Here is a 13,136-nt window from a genome sequence, read left to right on the forward strand (position 1 = left end):
CACTGCAAACACTAAGAAATACACCATCAGAACTGGAGTGCGGGCGGGGCAGAAACAGGAAGACCCTGGCTATGTGTGGCTAAGGGACCACAGCCTACGGCGGGCACATGTCACAGCTTCCAAACAAGTTCTACCTCTCTCATTATGGCGACTGAGTAGGCTGTAGACCACAGCTACGTTTCAAAGTTTCAACCAGCTGGCTGGCTGGCTGGTGAGCTAAACAGAAATACAGGCACAATGTGAACGCAAAGAAGAAGTGAAAATCCCAAATGTTAGCAACTAGAGAAATGGAAAAAAGTCTCAAGAGCAATGACAGGAGGGAAGTGAAACTCTGACTGACCTAACCATTTGCCGGTAGGGAGCATTGTCATATAAATAATTTAAGAACTATTTATGTGCCAAGATATTAAAGATTAAAATGTGACAATTAATTTAACATAATCACTTACTCATTTACTGTTTACAGAATAGCTAATTTCTTTATAACAGAAATTATAAAAAACAGACACGATTTATGATGATTAATAGCATATTTGTAGAAGCCTTACAGCTTTCCGTAAACTTCAGCATAGAGTTAAGTTACATACTGTACTCAAATGGATGTTGTAATATTTTCCTATAAGTTACAATATATCCATATAATAAAAGACAATACCTAACAATGTCACAGAAGACACAAGAACTACTCTAAGAGCTCCGAAAAAAGAACATATCCCACCCTAACTATGAAAAGCCTTCTTTGGAAGAGACACTCTCAACTTGGAACCTTAAAAGGTAAATGAGATTTTATGCGAGAAGGGTTAACTGAAACAAAAGTACTGGCAAGAATCAAACCGTGGAGCAAGAAGGACACAAAAGTATCTGGAGATGAGTGAGCATACACACAACACAAGCCCAGTAAAAGGTTTCACGGTCAATAAGTCTGGGTAATAAAGCATACCTCATCTGTAAGTGTAGAGCTAACAGCTTAAGACAGGTTCTTGAGAAAACCTGCAGTAACCATTAACTCCATAAATAAAATTTATGAAAAGTTTCTCAAATTGATTGTGACAGGGAATGACCCCTCCAACCCATAATAACGTCATGAAACTTAGGTCAGAACATCATCAGAACATCATAGTAATAAGAAAGACTTTTTCCTGATACAAATTGTGGACACATACAAGATATGACAATAATGAAACCGATTTCTCCAAAAGCAATAGTACTTGATAATTTTGTCCCTTGTTCATCAAGTTAGCTGCATGTCCAAATCGCTGTGCCTTATATATTTTTCTTAGAACGAGTACCAAGTGGATAACCCCCTAAGGAAGTAGCTGTCTACTCTGAAGAAAATTTCCTAGATTCATAAAAAGTTTTAAAGCCATTCAAAAGTAAAATGTGAAATGATTTTAACAGGGAAAACACACACACACAAATACAAGATTCAGACCATTACAAGGAAGAAAGGTAAACAATAATCCAACAAAAAGATGTTATGAATACTTGCACTTTGAGACCTAAATAACCTCCATTACTTTACAAGACAGAAACTGTCCAACTACATGTCATAAGGGCAAGAAATGTATTTGTTTAACTTGGTTCCAATCAAAGTTGCAGATACAAGCTCTGCATTTTAGCATGCAAATGGGCAGTTTCCCCACATGGGTTCATCCTCCATTTTATATTTAACTGAAGAACACTTATCTTCAAGAGTCAAAATGAATCATACCTACTATGTTTACACACGAGTGTGCATATGAAAGAAACACCAAAAAAAAAGTTTAATAGAGTGGTAGGATGAAGGTTGTAAAACGATTTTTCAAAGTTTCTGTAATTTTACATTATTTTCATAATTGAAAAATAAGTGAACCTACAGTGCCATATCTCTCATGTCACATCTTCTCTTCTAGCATTTTGACTAGTCCTATCTGCAATATGGTGAGTGCAGCCACGGAGAGCAACGGCTCTGAAATCACACTGCCAGGGTTCAGCCTCAGTCCTGATACTCTGAGACCTGGATAGACTGAAACCCTCTATGCCTCAGTTTCCACATATGTATAATGGGAAAACAAAATGCTTCATGGTGTTGGTGTGAGAATTAAGATAATCCACAAAAAACACTTAGGAAAGACCGTGAACCATATAATTCATTCAACAAATATTAGCACTTTTTATAGCCTATTATACATTTTATATCCTTGTTGACAAGTTTGACAAAAAACTTGACAGAAAGTTCTACAAAAAACTTGACAGAAAGTTCTACAAAGCAGAGAGAGTGGCCAAACCCCACAAGACATACTGCTCTGGTATCTGACCCACTACAGAGATCAAATCTGGCTTCCTGAGAGGTGTGAAGATTATTACCAACATGTCACAACAGGAAACGGAAAGCCTGTCACCAGCATGAGCTGGAAAATAGCCAATTCACTAACATAAAACCATAACCTCAGTAAATCTGTCCCCCTGAACTGTATATATCCAAAAACAGGTTAAACATTTACATTCCTAATGAGCTACGTATGACTGAAAACACAAGCTAAAATACAATTTCCAATTAAAGATGGATGCATTCATACTGACTTAAAGTAATCTGACCCGTTTTTCAAACAAAAAATTCAAAGTCTTTGAAGAGTGTAGGAGGGAGAAGCAATTTGTATGGTGCTGCCAACAGCTGCTGTTCGTATTAACTAGAGGTCATAAAAGCATACTAAATTTGAGAACTTATCTGTAGGTCACACGCCCGGTTTTTAGGCCAAGCTATGTGACAAGAAAACAGGAGCAGCAGCGCCTTTTAAGATGAAAATCAACAATGTATGAGTTAGCATCTTAACTCCTGTATGTACTCTTGAGCTACTGAAGACTCTCAAGTATTTTCTAGTGACTCACAAAGGCACATAACATTGGACAACATCAGTTAAATCATTTCCATACCGACTTCATCACGAAAATAATTTTCTAAATGAGCTCTTTAGGGAGAAGAGCTTTTCTGGAAAGATTCAACAGTCAATGACACAAGGCACAATGATGCTGCAATATTCAGTTGCATGGCTCAAAAAAGTTTAGTATGCAAGAACTGAACTTTCGAATTACCCAAAAAGAAAAAAAAAAAAGATATGGTTACTGCTGACTCAATTCTTATAAACAAGAATTTTTCTACAGAGGAAACAAGCCTCGGCCTCTAATATGCATAATATATGTGTAATTAACTTCTATGTGCTCCAGTTTTTAAATTAAGCGTATCATACGCAAAATTAATCTGAGATTCTAAGGCAGTTTCTGGCTCAAGTTTAAGATCAAAACACAAATGTTATATATACACACAGGCTATGTCTCGATATACACACAAAGCTAAAGATAGAAAAACTGAATATTAACTTTAAATGTGGGCAAATTCAGCAGAAGTGAATCCCACTGAGTTCGAAGTTGGTCTTGTCCTAGAACCCACTCCATTCCATTCAAAGGTCCTCCGACAGCTGCTGAGGGCGATCGGTGACACCGTAAACAAGTCCGAGGGCGCACACCTCATCGGGGCGGGCTTATTACCACACAGGTAAATCTGTAAGCTGGCCCTGGATGGGCGCCCGGGCCGCACGGCCGACCCCAGATCCGTGCACGTGAAGCTCCCGCATCCTTGCTCACAAAATGCAACTCACCGTGCAGCCCAGAGGCATAGTAAAGTCGGGGGCTGCCGCGCGCGCCGCCGCCGGGGTCCGCATCTGTGTCCGAGCTCACCCCTGGCTACGGGCGCTCCGCCTGAGAGGCCGGGCGCCGCCCGCACGGCCGCGGCTTCAGAGCCCCGGGGCGCCCCCAGCGGCGCCGGACGTGCCGCGGGGCGGACCGGTGTGGTGCGCCCGCGCCCGCGGGAGCGGCATGAAGCTCCGCCCGCTGGCTTCGAGGGCCCCGGCCGCGTCTGCCGGTTAGAAACAACGGTCTCCCTCCTCGCTTCCCCTCTCCGACGCGGCGGCCCAGCACACTCTCCGGGCTCCTCACGCGGGGGGCTCCGGGGCGCGGGCGGTCGGGGCCGCGGGCAAGGGCTGCGGGACGGCGCCCCACCGGCAGCCGAGGCAGCGCGAGCCCGACAGGTGCGCCGGCGCGTGACGTCACCACGTTAACGCGGGCGGCCGCTCAGCGCTGGCAGCCCCACCTCGTCCTACTGCGCGGGCGGAGCGCGGCGGCGCCTATTGGACCATGCGGGAGCGGTGGGCGGGGCTCTCGGGCTGGGCGGTGCGGCGTAGGGCCTCGGGGGCGGTCGCGGCGGCGCCGCTTGGGTGCTGCGGGAGCGGCGGGCTGGCTCTGCTCCTGGCGCGGCCCGCGGGGTGGCCGCCTGGGGTGCGGCCTCGGAGGGTGCGCCTCGGCCGAAGCGGCAGCGAGCTTCGTCCTCGCGCGGAGCCGGAGCACTGGGCGCCTCCGCCGCCCAGCCGCGGGCCCACGGACGCGAGGAGAAGCCCGGGGTGCCGGGACACCGCGTCCCGACCAGTGCCCGGGGCCTGCCGGGTGGACAGCCGGCAACGGGAGGGTTCCGCACGGCTTGGCTTTGCGTCCCCGCCAACCCCGAGCTGCCGCGGAGCGTGGCGGGGACCTCGGGACTGGGCTGCGGCCCGCCGTTTGCGGAGACTCGGGCGCGGGTGCGGGAGGGTGCATGTATCTTTTCAAATCAGGAATTTCGTTTTCCTTGGGTAAATTCCTGGAAGTGGAATTACTGGGTCGTGTGGCATTTCAATTTTTAGTTTTTTGACGAACCTCCGTACTGCTTTCCACAGTGGCTGCTCCAGTTTACATTCCCACCAACAGTTTAAGAGGGTTCCCATTTCCCCACATCCTCGCCAACACTTGGTTCTTGTCTTTTGGGTAGCGAGTGTCCGTTCTGCTCGTGTGAGGTGATATCTCATTGTGGTTTTGATTTGCATTTCCATGATGATTAGCGATGTGGAGCATCTTTTCATTTGCCTGTTGTCCATCTGTATTTCTGGGAGAAATGTCTGTTCAGGTCCTCTGCCCATTGTTCAATTGAGTTATTTGTTTTTTTGGGTGTTGAGGCGTACAAATTCTTCATATATTTTGGATATTAGCCCCTTATCGGGTAAATCGTTTATGAATATATTCTCCCGTACAGTATGTTGGCTTTTTGTTCTGCTGATGGTATCCTTTCTAAGCATTAACAGTCTAGATTCAACTCTCTTTTTAAAAGGCATATAACGTATAAAAGGGTTTTTTTTCATCAGGGTAACATTATATTTGTGGTTGCAGGACTGAATTCCCTGTTCTACCACAGGTTGTAGGACCGAGGTCCCTGCTCTCCTTTAGCTGTTGACCAGGAGTTGCTCTCAGCTCCCAGAGACCATCCCCAAGTCCTACCCATCTGGCCCTCTCACAATATACCTTGTTGTGTCCATAGCTTACCTCTTCAAAGTCAGCAAGGTATTTCTTTTGCTTTCTCTTGAATCTATGACTTCTTTTAAGGGGCCACTTACATAGGTCCAGCCCACCCACCATAATCTCATTTTTTTACTAACTCATGATCAATTTTATTGATGTCATCATAGAAGTGAAATCCACCGTCTTCACAGCTCAGCCCACGCTCAAGGAAAGGTTCTTATACCAGGTACTGCATCAGAGCGTGGGAATCTTGGGGCTGTCCCAGTCCACCCTCTGGCCCCTCCTGATACACAGATAAAATACATCCACCACTTCCCAGCGTTCCTAAGGGTCTCATCCCAGTGAAGCATCAGCCTGAAGTCCAAAGCCTTATATAAATCTAAATCTTACCAGCTCATCAGCCCAAAGTCCAAAATCTCTTCTAAATCAAGTGAGGATGAGTCTCTGGCGTGTAACTCCTTAATTCTTCTTTACCTGTGCACCTGTGAATCTAAACAGCCAAGTTCTCTGCTGCCAAAACTGCCAAAATACACCGGTGGGACAGGCCTAAGGTTAACAGTCGCAGGCATTCCAGTTCAAGAAATGGAAGGAAGGAGATAGGGCCATCATTCTCAAATGTGCAGCCACCTGCCACGGGGTCTGAGAGAGTGCCCCTCTCTTCCTGATTGCAGCAGCTGGTTTGAAGGGCTTTTTTGTTTTGGGGGTTTTATTTTGAGAAAGGAAATCCCCTTTGTATTTACCCTCACTCAAGAGGAGTTTATGCCTTAGAAGACTCGTGAACACCAGCCTTTTCTGCTCATACTTCTGTTTCTTGAGAAACAGCTGATTACCTCTCAGACGCGACTCACCATTCACGTTCACTTCCTGACTCAGTACTGGCACCAGTCTGGTTTCTTTCAGTGTGACTCCATTTCAGAATCCGCTTTGCCCGCCCTTGTCGCTAGGTCTTCCATAAAATTATAGCCTTTTATGCAGTAGACTTCCTCAACTCTGAATCTCAAACTAGGCCACTTAGACAACAAACATGAAAAGCTCTTGCCCCCTAATCCTGGGACAATGGGGTCTAGTGACCCAACAGGTCAGTAATCAGAGGGCCACGCAAGTGACCTTGGTAAGATCAAGAAACTCGGTTTCTTGAATTAAAATAAGCTGTACCCTATTATAATGAGTATTCCCAAAACTCTCAATCTGGTTTATTTTGAAAGTCTAAAGATTAAAAAGTCTTCTGAGGACCTGCCAAAATTAGGCATTCTCTCCCTTGTCGCTGGGAAGTCTAAACTGGCATTCTTCTGAGTGCAAAGAGTTGGAAATTATAGGCCATCAGGGTAAAGAGTTTCCCTCTTTTTTATTCTTTATACAGTGCTGAGTAGTATCCAGACAGTACTTGCTTTGTTTTGTGTGGGAAATGACCTCAGGGCAATGATGCCCTCGAAATATACCACCAGATGAGCTATCCCAGAGATCATGAAAAGAAAGGCTAACACCATAAGAAGAAGGGGGAGAGAAAATGGACACACTTAGGGTAGGGTACACGTAGGGTGGGAAGACCATGATTTGGAATCTGTGGTTCCCCAGCGCTCATGTGCGCGCTCTCTGGCACATCGCCTTCCTGCTGATGGAGCAGCCACTGAGGACCAGTGCTGCAGTTTGAGCAAGGTTTCGGGATGGGAGGTGTTGAGCCAGGGACCCACTCTGGCTGTCAGACAGATTCAGGGGCAAGGACTCAGCTGCCCATTACTGCAAGTGGCAGGACTGAGACTTGTGAGTGCTGAATAAGTCATGAATATCTAGTGCTAAATGAATATTAGATGTCCCCTGTATGATTAGTGTTTCTGAATATTAGTGACTTAACCATCTGTGCCTAGCACATGAGTTTTGTCCGTCCTGGTTATTTCTTCTGGGGCAGAATTGGCTATTGTCAAGCAGTACAGCCACGGGCTTCCACGCTGGTGGTGTGTCCATGGTGGTAATGGGGGTGCTCACAAGGCTGTCACACTTCCTGTGACTCATTACTTCTGTCAGGTAGAATTCATGGTAATATCCAAGCACAATTTTATTCCACTTGGGACACTGTTGGACAAGTTTCTTAGATCCTTTTTCAGAAAAATGTTGATAAAACAGCAAAAACTTTTCTAAACTAAGTGGAATTTACAAACATTATATGTTTTCTTCTCTCACTGCAGATATGTAGCCTAATTTTGGGAGGCACGTAGATTTTGACAATAATTGATGAAGTCACAGCCTATTATCAATCACATTTGCTTTCTCTGATCCTCTTGTAAATAAATCCTCAGCCCTTTTATGGTAGTGGATTAGTTCCTATGTGGGGGATCAGCCCAAGGATCTCTTTTAAGAAGGCAAAGTCATGTCTACCTGTACATGTGGCTTTCGGTGGCACTGCTCATATTATGCACTTACCTTATCCCTCTGACATGCACAGCCATCCTGCCAGTAGTTCTCCCCTTCTCGATGCTTCAGAACTATGGGGAAAGCCTCAAAAAAATACCCTTGTTTGACCCCACTCTCAGAAATTGTTTAAACTGTTCCAGATTTGGACCTGAGCATCCATTTTTTAAAAATATTCCCAGTTAGTGAACGGCGCTCAGTCAGAACCACTGCATCAGACATGGGCAATCAACTTAAACCATGTGCTGTGTTATAGGTTGGTGGTAAAATAACAGATTCCATCTGGAGAAAGACTCTTGTAGTTCCTCTGGTATTTTGGTTGGAGAATCTGGTGGTGTTGACTGACTTGGGGTTTCACCTGGTGAGGACTGTAGCCAGGTCCCTTGAACATTTTTCTTTATGTGCTGCAATGTGGGTACTTCCAGCTTGGTCTCATTCCTCCTTTGCAAGCGTTATGGATGGGATCCTCTTTGTCTTCTTAACTAAATCCTTACTTGAAGGGAGATGGTTCAGAAGAGCTTCCTGGGGCTGAGATCATTCCCATAAAGAGATTTACAGACTCAGCTGTGAACTTTTCCACACAATAAGAATTTACCAATCAGCCTGATCTTCATACCCTGCAGATCTCCGGACCCTGCTGACCTCTGGACCCTGCTGACCTCCAGACCCTCCCGACCTCCGGACCGTCCCAACCTCCGGGCCCTGCTCCTGGAATCTTAAAGCCTAGGAGCTCCTGTTGCTCTATTATTGCTATTGTAACAAATCCCCACCAGGGGGTGGCTTGATAAACAGCACACATTTATTACCTTACAGAGCTGCAGGTTAGGAGGCCAACACAAGCCTTACTGGTTGTGGGGAAGTTGGGGTTCCTATGGCCAGGATCCTCACTGAACATAAACCACTTGATGCTGTAAATGGCCTGTTGCAAGGCCACCGCTTCCACACCCATAGGCAATAAGCTATTATTGTGCCATATAGAGAGTTCTGCCCAGTACTCTGGGCAGAGGCAGAGACGCTAGTGTTCGACCTACTGGGAGAACAAGCCAGGTAATAAACCCTTTTGCCCCAAGAACCTTCTGTCATTTCTTTGGTCACATTGAATCCATAGTGAGCTTGCCTGGGGCTGAAACCCATTGTCAAGACACTGGCTAAAACCAAGATGTTGGCACGTGTAGGGCAGAATCCATTTTGTGTCTTTTGCTCTTCTAAAGGTCACTCAGATCGCCTCCTTCCCCCATCGTCACAGCCAGCCACATGGGGGTCCTCATACCCTATCACTCGGAGCTCTTAGTCACGTCTCCCTCCAACTGTGATTCTCTTGTCTTCCCCTTTCACTTTTAAGGACCCTTGAGGTTACTTTGGACCCACCTAGACAACCTAGGGTCCTCCTCCTATTTTGAAGCCTGCTGATTATCAACTTTAATTCTATTTGTGACCTTAATTCTCCCTTCCCATGTGACCTAATGTGTTCACGATTCCAGGGATTGGCAGGGACATCTTTGGGTGGCCATTACTCTGCCTACCACAGGTCTTAGTGTGTATTTTTAAAAGCCCTCAGTGGGGTGGGGGAATTAGCTGAAGGTGGTCAAAAGGAAACACTTCCAATTCTAAGACAAATAAGTGCTGGGGATGTAATGTGGGACACAGTGACTGTAGTTAACACTGTAAATTTGTAAGTTAAGAGTAGATCCCAAGAGTTCTCATCACAAGAGGAAAAAAACATCTATTTCTTTTTTATTGGTACGTATGTCAGATGATGGATGTTAACTAAATTTATTGTAATTTCACAATATATGTAAGTCAAGTCATTCTGTGCATCTTAAACTTACAGTGCTGTATGTTAATTATATCTCAGTAACACGGGAAAACACCGAATCCAAACAAACAAATAGAAGTAAGTAAAAAGCCCTTAGTACATAGGAAGTGTTTGGAGGAAGCAAAGTAAGTTATGTGATAAGTCAAGTTTTTGTGCTTTAAATTTTTTTTTTTTTGGACTGAGCTGAACCACTAACAGCAGCTCATCTCTCCCCAACCTCCCCCACCACCCAGCGAAACCTTTGAGACCTTCAGGAGAGGGACAAGTAGGGCAAAGTTCACCCATTCCCACCGTTAGTGTCCAGCAGAAACGGACGGGCACTGCCCGTGAGCCGGGGCGGGATGAGCCACTCCCGCCGCCAGCATTTCTGCCACTTGAGCAGCGCAGCGTGTACAGCGCTATTGTACAGAATTGGCAGGAGTCGCAAAGGGCACTGGGAATCATATTTCACTTTCTTCTACATTCTTGTCCCCTGGCTCCAGTCAAGGTGTCCAAAGTTTTCCTTAAAGTAAAAAAAACTGGAAATGAGATTATCTGTCATAACAACTTTAAAAAAATACATTAAAAAACAGTTTTATAGAGCAATGAATAAGGCTATATAGATCTGCTTCATGTATTTGTGAGTTGTTTCAGAAAAAGAATTTTTTTGCTTGTGTCACATTGGCAAGAGGGAGTGAAAGGAACTAAGATGTTCCATTAGGAGCACAGTGATAGGGTTCTCAGAATTTCCACCTTAGTTTCACCAGCTTCAGGGAAATAGTTGAAAATGACCTTTTCTTGTCCCTTGCAATGTCAAAATATTCAAAATGTCATCAAGAGTGCAAATGTAGGTAATTTCATGTTCTTGGGGGGAAAAGCAAAGGGTTTCAAGTAATTCTTCCCTAAAAATTTCCCTTCTATGCCTCACTGAAATTTTTTTTTAACTTTTCTTTATTGAAGTATAGTTGATATACAGCCTTACTTGGTTTCAAGTATATGACACAGTGGTTCACCAGTTACCCACAATATTAAATCCTCACTTCCACTGCTGCAGTTACTGTCTGTCAACATAGGAAGATGTTACAGAATCATTGGCTATATTCTCCATGCTGTACTACTGTCTCAATGACCAACTTACCCTGTGATTGTGAATTTTTGTGCCTCTCTATCCCCCACAACCCTCCCCCTCCCACCCATCCCAACCCCTCCCCCATGGTAACCACCAGTCACTTGTCAGTGGCTGTGAGTCTACTGCTTTGTTCATTTTGTCTTGCTTTCATATTCAACAAATAAGTGAAATCATATGGTATTATTCTTTGGCTTATTTCACTTAGCATAATAGCCTCGAGGTCTATTCATACTGTTGCAAATGGCAAGATTTCTTTTTTATGGCTGAATAATACTCCATTATGTGTATGTACCACCTCTTCTTTATCCATTCATCTATTAATGGACACTTTGGTTGTTTCTATATCTGGCTATTATAAATAATGTGACAAGAAACATGGGTGCATATATATATCTTTTCAAACCAGAGATTTTCTTTTCTTTGGGTAAATTTCTAGAAGTGGAATTACTGGGTTATATGGTATTTCTATTTTTAGTTTTTTGAGGAACCTTCATACTGCTTTCCACCGTGGCTGCACTAATTGATGTTCCCACCAACAGTGTTGGAGGCTTCCCTTTTCTCCACATCCTCACCAACACTGTGATTTCTTGTCTGCTGTACAGAAGCTTTTTAATTTGATGTATTCCCATTTGTTCATTTTTTATTTTGTTTCCCTTGCCCAAGGAGATGTGTCCAGGGAAAGACTGCCCATACTTAACATTCAAGAGATTTTTGCCTATGTTTTCTTCTAAGAGTTTTATGGTTTCATGTTTTACATTTAGGTCATTAATCCATTTTGAGTTTACTTTTATGTATGGAGTTAGACAATAATCCAGTTTCATTTTCTTACATGTAGCTGTCCAGTTTTCCCAACACAACAATTGTTGAACAGACTGTATTTTCTCCACTGTATATTCATGGATCCTTTATCATATATTAATTCACCATATATGTGTGGGTTTATATCTGGGCTGTCTGTTCTTTTCCATTATCTATGGGTCTGTTCTTGTGCCAGTACCAAAATTGTTTTGATTACAGCTTTGTGGTGGAGCTTGAAGTCAGGCATTGTAACCAGGAATTGCTTTGGCTATTCAGGGTCTTTTGTGGTTCCATATAAATTTTAGAACTATTTGTTCTAATTCATTGAAATTGCTATTGGTATTTTGATAGGGATTGCAGTGAATCTGTAAATTGCTTTGGGCAGGATGGCTATTTGACAATATTAATTTTTCCTATCCATGAGCATGGGATAGATTTCCATTTATTTGTGTCTTTAATTTCTCTCATGAGTGTCTTGTAGTTCTCAGAGTACAGGCCTTTCACATCATTGGTTAGGTCTATTCCTGGGTATTTTATTCTTTGTGATGCAGCCTTATTGGAACTTAGTGGACTCTGAGCTGTTTCAACCATGTACATCCTCAATGTCAAGATGTGACTCTTTTCAGGCACTGAACAAGTAAGGGCTCATGTTTTGCTTTATTTTTCCTAGAAACAGTTATTGATCTCCCTTCAGATAGCTGACCTTCCTATGAGCTTTTGCAGGTAACCCAATCCAGAAAGTCAGAAACTCAAGAACTGACTAATGTTTTATCTTTGCATATTAAGTTAGGCCTATAAGATTAAGATCCAGTTATTCATCAGGCTGCTACAGTTTGACTCCCATATATATATAACATGGTTAGTTCAGACTAGATAGAGGAGGCTTTTGGGAATGTGACTTAAAACTACAAAGTGCTCTTGTTGATTGTAGAAAGATGGAGCCCTAAGTGCAAAAACACTGACTTTTTTTTCTCTTGGATTTGAGTATTACATGTCTTCAAGAAACCTGAATTTTAGAGAATGTATTTGCTTAAATTTCAGGCTTAAGCCCTTCTTTTCTTCAATCACAAAAGATTGATGGTATGTCAACATAGTCTGAGCAAAAACATACACCTACATAAACACATGGTATTTTAATAACTTCACAAAGGGAAAATATTCGGTGCAAGTCTACCACCAACCTTGTGGTCTAATTGGTTGTCCTCTTGTGAGTTTCATCTTGCTGCCAGCTTTCTGGAAAGAATGAATAACCATCCCTGCCTTGAATATGTCTGTTCCTATCATTTGCAAAATGCTCAATTCACTGTGAACAAATGAATCTTTTTCAGAATATATTCCTGAAAAATCTCTAGTAGAACACTTTAGTAATTTAGCTAGTTTCTTTATGTTCTCCATATTATACCACTATTAATAAAGGCATAAGGAATTTTCTTTTTTTCTACCAGAAAAGAGGTCCACAAGTATAATTTTATAACCATCTTTTATATACAAGGTCTATTATAACTTAGAAGTTAAGTTAGTATTGGCATTTTTTTTCAAAATGGAAATACTGTTATAGCATTTCTAGATTATTAAAACATTATTTTTTAATTGACAAAATGGGTAAAAGACCAATAGGTAAATAGAAGAGAAATCCATAAATAGATACAA

At 43.2% G+C, this 13,136-nt stretch overlaps 1 protein-coding gene across 6 annotated transcripts in view; it reads right to left on the reverse strand.

The window, feature by feature from the left end:
• The window catches only part of CLCN3 (chloride voltage-gated channel 3), a 67,406-nt gene extending 63,326 nt beyond the window's left edge, over nt 1-4,080 (reverse strand). For 4 of the 6 annotated variants that reach the window (XR_005056144.2, XM_017642877.3, XM_036998829.2 and 1 more), the window contains exon 1: nt 3,636-4,079. The gene's annotated coding sequence lies outside the window, so the exon portion shown is untranslated. Of the gene's footprint in view, nt 1-3,357; nt 3,378-3,635 lie in introns of those variants that run through there. The other 2 variants (XM_036998831.2, XM_073232821.1) reach the window with 2 other exon arrangements.
• Nucleotides 4,081-13,136: the final 9,056 nt, after the last annotated feature.

Source organism: Manis javanica, chromosome 3 (assembly GCF_040802235.1).
Source record: "Manis javanica isolate MJ-LG chromosome 3, MJ_LKY, whole genome shotgun sequence".
Taxonomy (NCBI): Eukaryota; Metazoa; Chordata; class Mammalia; order Pholidota; family Manidae; genus Manis; species Manis javanica.